Here is an 8,709-nt window from a genome sequence, read left to right as displayed (position 1 = left end):
GTACTTTGCAAAAAAAGACCTCTGTTTTCTTTAAAAAAATGCGATGTGTCCACTTTGCGTTTTGGGGCATTTCCTGTGGCGGGTGCAAGGACTACCCACACAAGTGAGGAATCATTTTTATCGGGAGACTTGGGGGAATGGTGGGTGGAAGGAAATTTGTGGCTCCTCTCTGATTCCAGAACTTTCTGTCACCAAAATGTGAGGAAAACATGTTTTTTTGGCCACATTTTGAGGTTTGCAAAAGATTCTGGGTAACAGAACCTGGTCAGAGCCCCATAAGTCACCCGATCTTGGATTCCCCTAGGTCTCTAGTTTTCAAAAATGCACAGGTTTTGCAGGTTTCCCTAGGTGCCGGCTGAACTAGAGGCCAAAACCTACAGGTAGGCACTTTGCAAAAAACACCTCAGTTTTCTTTCAAAAAATGTGATGTGTCCACGTTGTGTTTTGGGGCATTTCCTGTCGCGGGCGCTAGGCCTACCCACACAAGTGAGGTATAATTTTGATCAGGAGACTTGGGGGAACGCTGGGTGGAAGGAAATTTGTGGCTCCTCTCTGATTCCGGAACTTTCTGTCACCAAAATGTGAGGAAAACGTGTTTTTTTAGCCAAATGTTGAGGTTTGCAAAGGATTCTGGGTAACAGAACCTGGTCAGAGCCCCACAAGTCACCCCATCTTAGATTCCCCTAGGTCTCTAGTTTTAAAAAATGCACCGGTTTTGCAGGTTTCCCTAGGTGCCGGCTGAGCTAGAGGCCAAAATCTACAGGTAGGCACTTTGCAAAAACACCTCTGTTTTCTTTCAAAAAATGTGATGTGTCCATGTTGCGTTTTGGGGCATTTCCTGTCGCCGGCGCTAGGCCTACCCACACAAGTGAGGTATCATTTTTATCGGGAGACTTAGGGGAACGCTGGGTGGAAGTAAATTTGTGGCTCCTCTCTGATTCCGGAACTTTCTGTCACCAAAATGTGAGGAAAACGTGTTTTTTTAGCCAAATGTTGAGGTTTGCAAAGGATTCTGGGTAACAGAACCTGGTCAGAGCCCCACAAGTCACCCCATCTTAGATTCCCCTAGGTCTCTAGTTTTAAAAAATGCACCGGTTTTGCAGGTTTCCCTAGGTGCCGGCTGAGCTAGAGGCCAAAATCTACAGGTAGGCACTTTGCAAAAACACCTCTGTTTTCTTTCAAAAAATGTGATGTGTCCATGTTGCGTTTTGGGGCATTTCCTGTCGCCGGCGCTAGGCCTACCCACACAAGTGAGGTATCATTTTTATCGGGAGACTTAGGGGAACGCTGGGTGGAAGTAAATTTGTGGCTCCTCTCTGATTCCAGAATTTTCTGTCACCAAAATGTGAGGAAAATGTGTTTTTTTAGCCAAAATTTGAGGTTTGCAAAGGATTCTAGGTAACAGAACCTGGTCAGAGCCCCACAAGTCACCCCATCTTGGATTCCCCTAGGTCCCTAGTTTTTAAAAATGCACAGGTTTTGCAGGTTTCCCTAGGTGCCGGCTGAGCTAGAGGCCAAAATCTACAGGTAGGCACTTTGCAAAAAAACACCTCTGTTTTCTTGAAAAAAATGTGATGTGTCCACGTTGCGTTTTGGGGCATTTCCTGTGGCGGGTGCAAGGACTACCCACACAAGTGAGGAATCATTTTTATCGGGAGACTTGGGAGAACGGTGGGTGGAAGTAAATTTGTGGCTCCTCTCTGATTCCAGAACTTTCTGTCACCAAAATGTGAGGAAAACATGTTTTTTTGGCCAAATTTTGAGGTTTGCAAAGGATTCTGGGTAACAGAACCTGGTCAGAGCCCCACAAGTCACCCCATCTTGGATTCCCCTAGGTCTCTAGTTTTCAAAAATGCACAGGTTTTGCAGGTTTCCCTAGGTGCCGGCTGCACTAGAGGCCAAAATCTACAGGTAGGCACTTTGCAAAAAACACCTCAGTTTTCTTTCAAAAAATGTGATGTGTCCACGTTGTGTTTTGGGGCATTTCCTGTCGCGGGCGCTAGGCCTACCCACACAAGTGAGGTATAATTTTGATCAGGAGACTTGGGGGAACGCTGGGTGGAAGGAAATTTGTGGCTCCTCTCTGATTCCGGAACTTTCTGTCACCAAAATGTGAGGAAAACGTGTTTTTTTAGCCAAATGTTGAGGTTTGCAAAGGATTCTGGGTAACAGAACCTGGTCAGAGCCCCACAAGTCACCCCATCTTAGATTCCCCTAGGTCCCTAGTTTTTAAAAATGCACAGGTTTTGCAGGTTTCCCTAGGTGCCGGCTGAGCTAGAGGCCAAAATCTACAGGTAGGCACTTTGCAAAAAAACACCTCTGTTTTCTTGAAAAAAATGTGATGTGTCCACGTTGCGTTTTGGGGCATTTCCTGTGGCGGGTGCAAGGACTACCCACACAAGTGAGGAATCATTTTTATCGGGAGACTTGGGAGAACGGTGGGTGGAAGTAAATTTGTGGCTCCTCTCTGATTCCAGAACTTTCTGTCACCAAAATGTGTTTTTTTAGCCAAATTTTGAGGTTTGCAAAACAATCTAGGTAACAGAACGTGGTCAGAGCCCCACAAGTCACCCCATCTTAGATTCCCCTAGGTCTCTAGTTTTCAGAAATGCACATGTTTTGCAGGTTCCCCTAGGTGCCGGCTGAGCTAGAGGCCAAAATCTACAGGTAGGCACTTTGCAAAAAACACCTTAGTTTTCTTTAAAAAAATGTGATGTGTCCACGTTGTGTTTTGGGGTTTGTTGTGACGCGGCCGCTACGCCTACCCACACAAGTGAGGTATCATTTTTATCGGGAGACTTGGGGGAACGCTGGGTGGAAGGAAATTTGTAACTCCTCTCTGATTCCAGAACTTTCTGTCACCATAATGTGAGGAAAATGTGTTTTTTTTAGCCACATTTTGAGGTTTGCAAAGGATTCTGGGTAACAGAACCTGGTCAGAGCCCCACAAGTCACCCCATCTTGGATTTCCCTAGGTCTCTAGTTTTCAAAAATGCACAGGTTTGGTAGGTTTCCCCAGGTGCCGGCTGAGCTAGATGCCAAAATCTACAGGTAGGCACTTTGCAAAAAACACCTCAGTTTTCTTTAAAAAAATGTGATGTGTCCACGTTGCATTTTGGGGCATTTCCTGTCGCGGGCGCTAGGCCTACCAACACAAGTGAGGTATCATTTTTATCGAGAGACTTTGGGGAACGCTGGGTGGAAGGAAATTTGTGGCTCCTCTCTGATTCCAGAACTTTCTGTCACCAAAATGTGAGGAAAACGTGTTTTTTTAGCCAAATTTTGAGGTTTGCAAAGGATTCTGGGTAACAGAACCTGGTCAGAGCCCCACAAGTCACCCCATCTTGGATTCCCCTAGGTCCCTAGTTTTTAAAAATGCACAGGTTTTGCAGGTATCCCTAGGTGCCGGCTGAGCTAGAGGCCAAAATCTACAGGTAGGTACTTTGCAAAAAAAGACCTCTGTTTTCTTTAAAAAAATGCGATGTGTCCACTTTGCGTTTTGGGGCATTTCCTGTGGCGGGTGCAAGGACTACCCACACAAGTGAGGAATCATTTTTATCGGGAGACTTGGGGGAATGGTGGGTGGAAGGAAATTTGTGGCTCCTCTCTGATTCCAGAACTTTCTGTCACCAAAATGTGAGGAAAACATGTTTTTTTGGCCACATTTTGAGGTTTGCAAAAGATTCTGGGTAACAGAACCTGGTCAGAGCCCCATAAGTCACCCGATCTTGGATTCCCCTAGGTCTCTAGTTTTCAAAAATGCACAGGTTTTGCAGGTTTCCCTAGGTGCCGGCTGAACTAGAGGCCAAAACCTACAGGTAGGCACTTTGCAAAAAACACCTCAGTTTTCTTTCAAAAAATGTGATGTGTCCACGTTGTGTTTTGGGGCATTTCCTGTCGCGGGCGCTAGGCCTACCCACACAAGTGAGGTATAATTTTGATCAGGAGACTTGGGGGAACGCTGGGTGGAAGGAAATTTGTGGCTCCTCTCTGATTCCGGAACTTTCTGTCACCAAAATGTGAGGAAAACGTGTTTTTTTAGCCAAATGTTGAGGTTTGCAAAGGATTCTGGGTAACAGAACCTGGTCAGAGCCCCACAAGTCACCCCATCTTAGATTCCCCTAGGTCTCTAGTTTTAAAAAATGCACCGGTTTTGCAGGTTTCCCTAGGTGCCGGCTGAGCTAGAGGCCAAAATCTACAGGTAGGCACTTTGCAAAAACACCTCTGTTTTCTTTCAAAAAATGTGATGTGTCCATGTTGCGTTTTGGGGCATTTCCTGTCGCCGGCGCTAGGCCTACCCACACAAGTGAGGTATCATTTTTATCGGGAGACTTAGGGGAACGCTGGGTGGAAGTAAATTTGTGGCTCCTCTCTGATTCCAGAATTTTCTGTCACCAAAATGTGAGGAAAATGTGTTTTTTTAGCCAAAATTTGAGGTTTGCAAAGGATTCTAGGTAACAGAACCTGGTCAGAGCCCCACAAGTCACCCCATCTTGGATTCCCCTAGGTCCCTAGTTTTTAAAAATGCACAGGTTTTGCAGGTTTCCCTAGGTGCCGGCTGAGCTAGAGGCCAAAATCTACAGGTAGGCACTTTGCAAAAAAACACCTCTGTTTTCTTGAAAAAAATGTGATGTGTCCACGTTGCGTTTTGGGACATTTCCTGTGGCGGGTGCAAGGACTACCCACACAAGTGAGGAATCATTTTTATCGGGAGACTTGGGAGAACGGTGGGTGGAAGTAAATTTGTGGCTCCTCTCTGATTCCAGAACTTTCTGTCACCAAAATGTGAGGAAAACATGTTTTTTTGGCCAAATTTTGAGGTTTGCAAAGGATTCTAGGTAACAGAACCTGGTCAGAGCCCCACAAGTCACCCCATCTTGGATTCCCCTAGGTCTCTAGTTTTCAAAAATGCACAGGTTTTGCAGGTTTCCCTAGGTGCCGGCTGAACTAGAGGCCAAAATCTACAGGTAGGCACTTTGCAAAAAACACCTCTGTTTTCTTTAAAAAAATGTGATGTGTCCACGTTGTGTTTTGGGGCATTTCCTGTCGCCGGCGCTAGGCCTACCCACACAAGTGAGGTATCATTTTTATCGGGAGACTTGGGGGAACGCTGGGTGGAAGTAAATTTGTGGCTCCTCTCTGATTCCAGAACTTTCTGTCACCAAAATGTGAGGAAAATGTGTTTTCTTTAGCCAAATTTTGAGGTTTGCAAAGGATTCTGGGTAGAAGAACCTGTTCAGAGCCCCACAAGTCACCCCATCTTGGATTCCCCTAGGTCCCTAGTTTTTAAAAATGCACAGGTTTTGCAGGTTTCCCTAGGTGCCGGCTGAGCTAGAGGCCAAAATCCACAGGTAGGCACTTTGCAAAAAAACACCTCTGTTTTCTTTAAAAAAATGTGATGTGTCCACGTTGCGTTTTGGGGCATTTCCTGTGGCGGGTGCAAGGCCTACCCACACAAGTGAGGTATCATTTTTATCGGGAGACTTAGGGGAACGCTGGGTGGAAGGAAATTTGTAACTCCTCTCTGATTCCAGAACTTTCTGTCACCATAATGTGAGGAAAATGTGTTTTTTTTAGCCACATTTTGAGGTTTGCAAAGGATTCTGGGTAACAGAACCTGGTCAGAGCCCCACAAGTCACCCCATCTTGGATTTCCCTAGGTCTCTAGTTTTCAAAAATACACAGGTTTGGTAGGTTTCCCCAGGTGCCGGCTGAGCTAGATGCCAAAATCTACAGGTAGGCACTTTGCAAAAAACACCTCAGTTTTCTTTAAAAAAATGTGATGTGTCCACGTTGCGTTTTGGGGCATTTCCTGTCGCGGGCGCTAGGCCTACCAACACAAGTGAGGTATCATTTTTATCGAGAGACTTTGGGGAACGCTGGGTGGAAGGAAATTTGTGGCTCCTCTCTGATTCCAGAACTTTCTGTCACCAAAATGTGAGGAAAACGTGTTTTTTTAGCCAAATTTTGAGGTTTGCAAAGGATTCTGGGTAACAGAACCTGGTCAGAGCCCCACAAGTCACCCCATCTTGGATTCCCCTAGGTCCCTAGTTTTTAAAAATGCACAGGTTTTGCAGGTATCCCTAGGTGCCGGCTGAGCTAGAGGCCAAAATCTACAGGTAGGTACTTTGCAAAAAAAGACCTCTGTTTTCTTTAAAAAAATGCGATGTGTCCACGTTGCGTTTTGGGGCATTTCCTGTGGCGGGTGCAAGGACTACCCACACAAGTGAGGAATCATTTTTATCGGGAGACTTGGGGGAATGGTGGGTGGAAGGAAATTTGTGGCTCCTCTCTGATTCCAGAACTTTCTGTCACCAAAATGTGAGGAAAACATGTTTTTTTGGCCAAATTTTGAGGTTTGCAAAAGATTCTGGGTAACAGAACCTGGTCAGAGCCCCATAAGTCACCCGATCTTAGATTCCCCTAGGTCTCTAGTTTTCAAAAATGCACAGGTTTTGCAGGTTTCCCTAGGTGCCGGCAGAGCTAGAGGCCAAAATCTACAGGTAGGCACTTTGCAAAAAACACCTCTGTTTTCTTTAAAAAAATGTGATGTGTACATGTTGCGTTTTGGGGCATTTCATGTCGCCTGCGCTAGGCCTACCCACACAAGTGAGGTATCATTTTTATCGGGAGACTTTTGGAAACGCTGGGTGGAAGGAAATTTGTGGCTCCTCTCTGATTCCGGAACTTTCTGTCACCAAAATATGTGGAAAACGTGTTTTTTTAGCCAAATGTTGAGGTTTGCAAAGGATTCTGGGTAACAGAACCTGGTCAGAGTCCCACAAGTCACCCCATCTTGGATTCCCCTAGGTCCCTAGTTTTAAAAAATGCACAGGTTTTGCAGGTTTCCCTATGTGCCGGCTGAGCTAGAGGAAAAATCTACAGGTAGGCACTTTGCAAAAAAACACCTCTGTTTTCTTTAAAAAAATGTGATATGTCCACGTTGCGTTTTGGGGCATTTCCTGTGGCGGGTGCAAGGCCTACCCACACAAGTGAGGTATCATTTTTATCGGGAGACTTGGGGGAACCCTGGGTGGAAGGAAAGTTGTAGCTCCTCTCTGATTCCAGAACTTTCTGTCACCAAAATGTGTTTTTTTAGCCAAATTTTGAGGTTTGCAAAACAATCTAGGTAACAGAACGTGGTCAGAGCCCCACAAGTCACCCCATCTTAGATTCCCCTAGGTCTCTAGTTTTCAGAAATGCACATGTTTTGCAGGTTCCCCTAGGTGCCAGCTGAGCTAGAGGCCAAAATCTACAGGTAGGCACTTTGCAAAAAACACCTTAGTTTTCTTTAAAAAAATGTGATGTGTCCACGTTGCGTTTTGGGGTTTGTTGTGACGCGGCCGCTACGCCTACCCACACAAGTGAGGTATCATTTTTATCGGGAGACTTGGGGGAACGCTGGGTGGAAGGAAATTTGTAACTCCTCTCTGATTCCAGAACTTTCCGTCACCATAATGTGAGGAAAATGTGTTTTTTTAGCCACATTTTGAGGTTTGCAAAGGATTCTGGGTAACAGAACCTGGTCAGAGCCCCACAAGTCACCCCATCTTGGATTCCCCTAGGTCCCTAGTTTTTAAAAATGCACAGGTTTTGCAGGTATCCCTAGGTGCCGGCTGAGCTAGAGGCCAAAATCTACAGGTAGGTACTTTGCAAAAAAAGACCTCTGTTTTCTTTAAAAAAATGCGATGTGTCCACGTTGCGTTTTGGGGCATTTCCTGTGGCGGGTGCAAGGACTACCCACACAAGTGAGGAATCATTTTTATCGGGAGACTTGGGGGAATGGTGGGTGGAAGGAAATTTGTGGCTCCTCTCTGATTCCAGAACTTTCTGTCACCAAAATGTGAGGAAAACATGTTTTTTTGGCCACATTTTGAGGTTTGCAAAAGATTCTGGGTAACAGAACCTGGTCAGAGCTCCACAAGTCACCCGATCTTAGATTCCCCTAGGTCTCTAGTTTTCAAAAATGAACAGGTTTTGCAGGTTTCCCTAGGTGCCGGCAGAGCTAGAGGCCAAAATCTACAGGTAGGCACTTTGCAAAAAACACCTCTGTTTTCTTTAAAAAAATGTGATGTGTCCACGTTGCATTTTGTAGCATTTGTTCTGTCGCGGCCGCTAGGCCTACCCACACAAGTGAGGTATCATCTTTATTGGGAGACTTGGGGGAACGCTGGGTGGAAGGAAATTTGTGGCTCCTCTCTGATTCCAGAACTTTCTGTCACCAAAATGTGAGGAAAACGTGTTTCTTTAGCCAAATTCTGAGGTTTGCAAAGGATTCTGGGTAACAGAACCTGGTCAGAGCCCCACAAGTCACCCCATCTTGGATTCCCCTAGGTCTCTAGTTTTCAAAAATGCACAGGTTTGGTAGGTTTCCCTAGGTGCCGGCTGAGCTAGAGGCCAAAATCTACAGGTAGGCACTTTGCAAAAAACACCTCTGTTTTCTTTCAAAAAATGTGATGTGTCCACGTTGTGTTTTGGGGCATTTCCTGTCGCGGGCGCTAGGCCTACCCACACAAGTGAGGTATAATTTTGATCAGGAGACTTGGGGGAACGCTGGGTGGAAGGAAATTTGTGGCTCCTCTCTGATTCCGGAACTTTCTGTCACCAAAATGTGAGGAAAACGTGTTTTTTCGCCAAATGTTGAGGTTTGCAAAGGATTCTGGGTAACAGAACCTGGTCAGAGCCCCACAAGTCACCCCATCTAATATA

This window comes from Pleurodeles waltl, chromosome 5 (genome assembly GCF_031143425.1).
Source record: "Pleurodeles waltl isolate 20211129_DDA chromosome 5, aPleWal1.hap1.20221129, whole genome shotgun sequence".
NCBI classification, from domain to species: Eukaryota; Metazoa; Chordata; class Amphibia; order Caudata; family Salamandridae; genus Pleurodeles; species Pleurodeles waltl.
Note: the sequence above shows the minus strand (reverse complement) of the source record.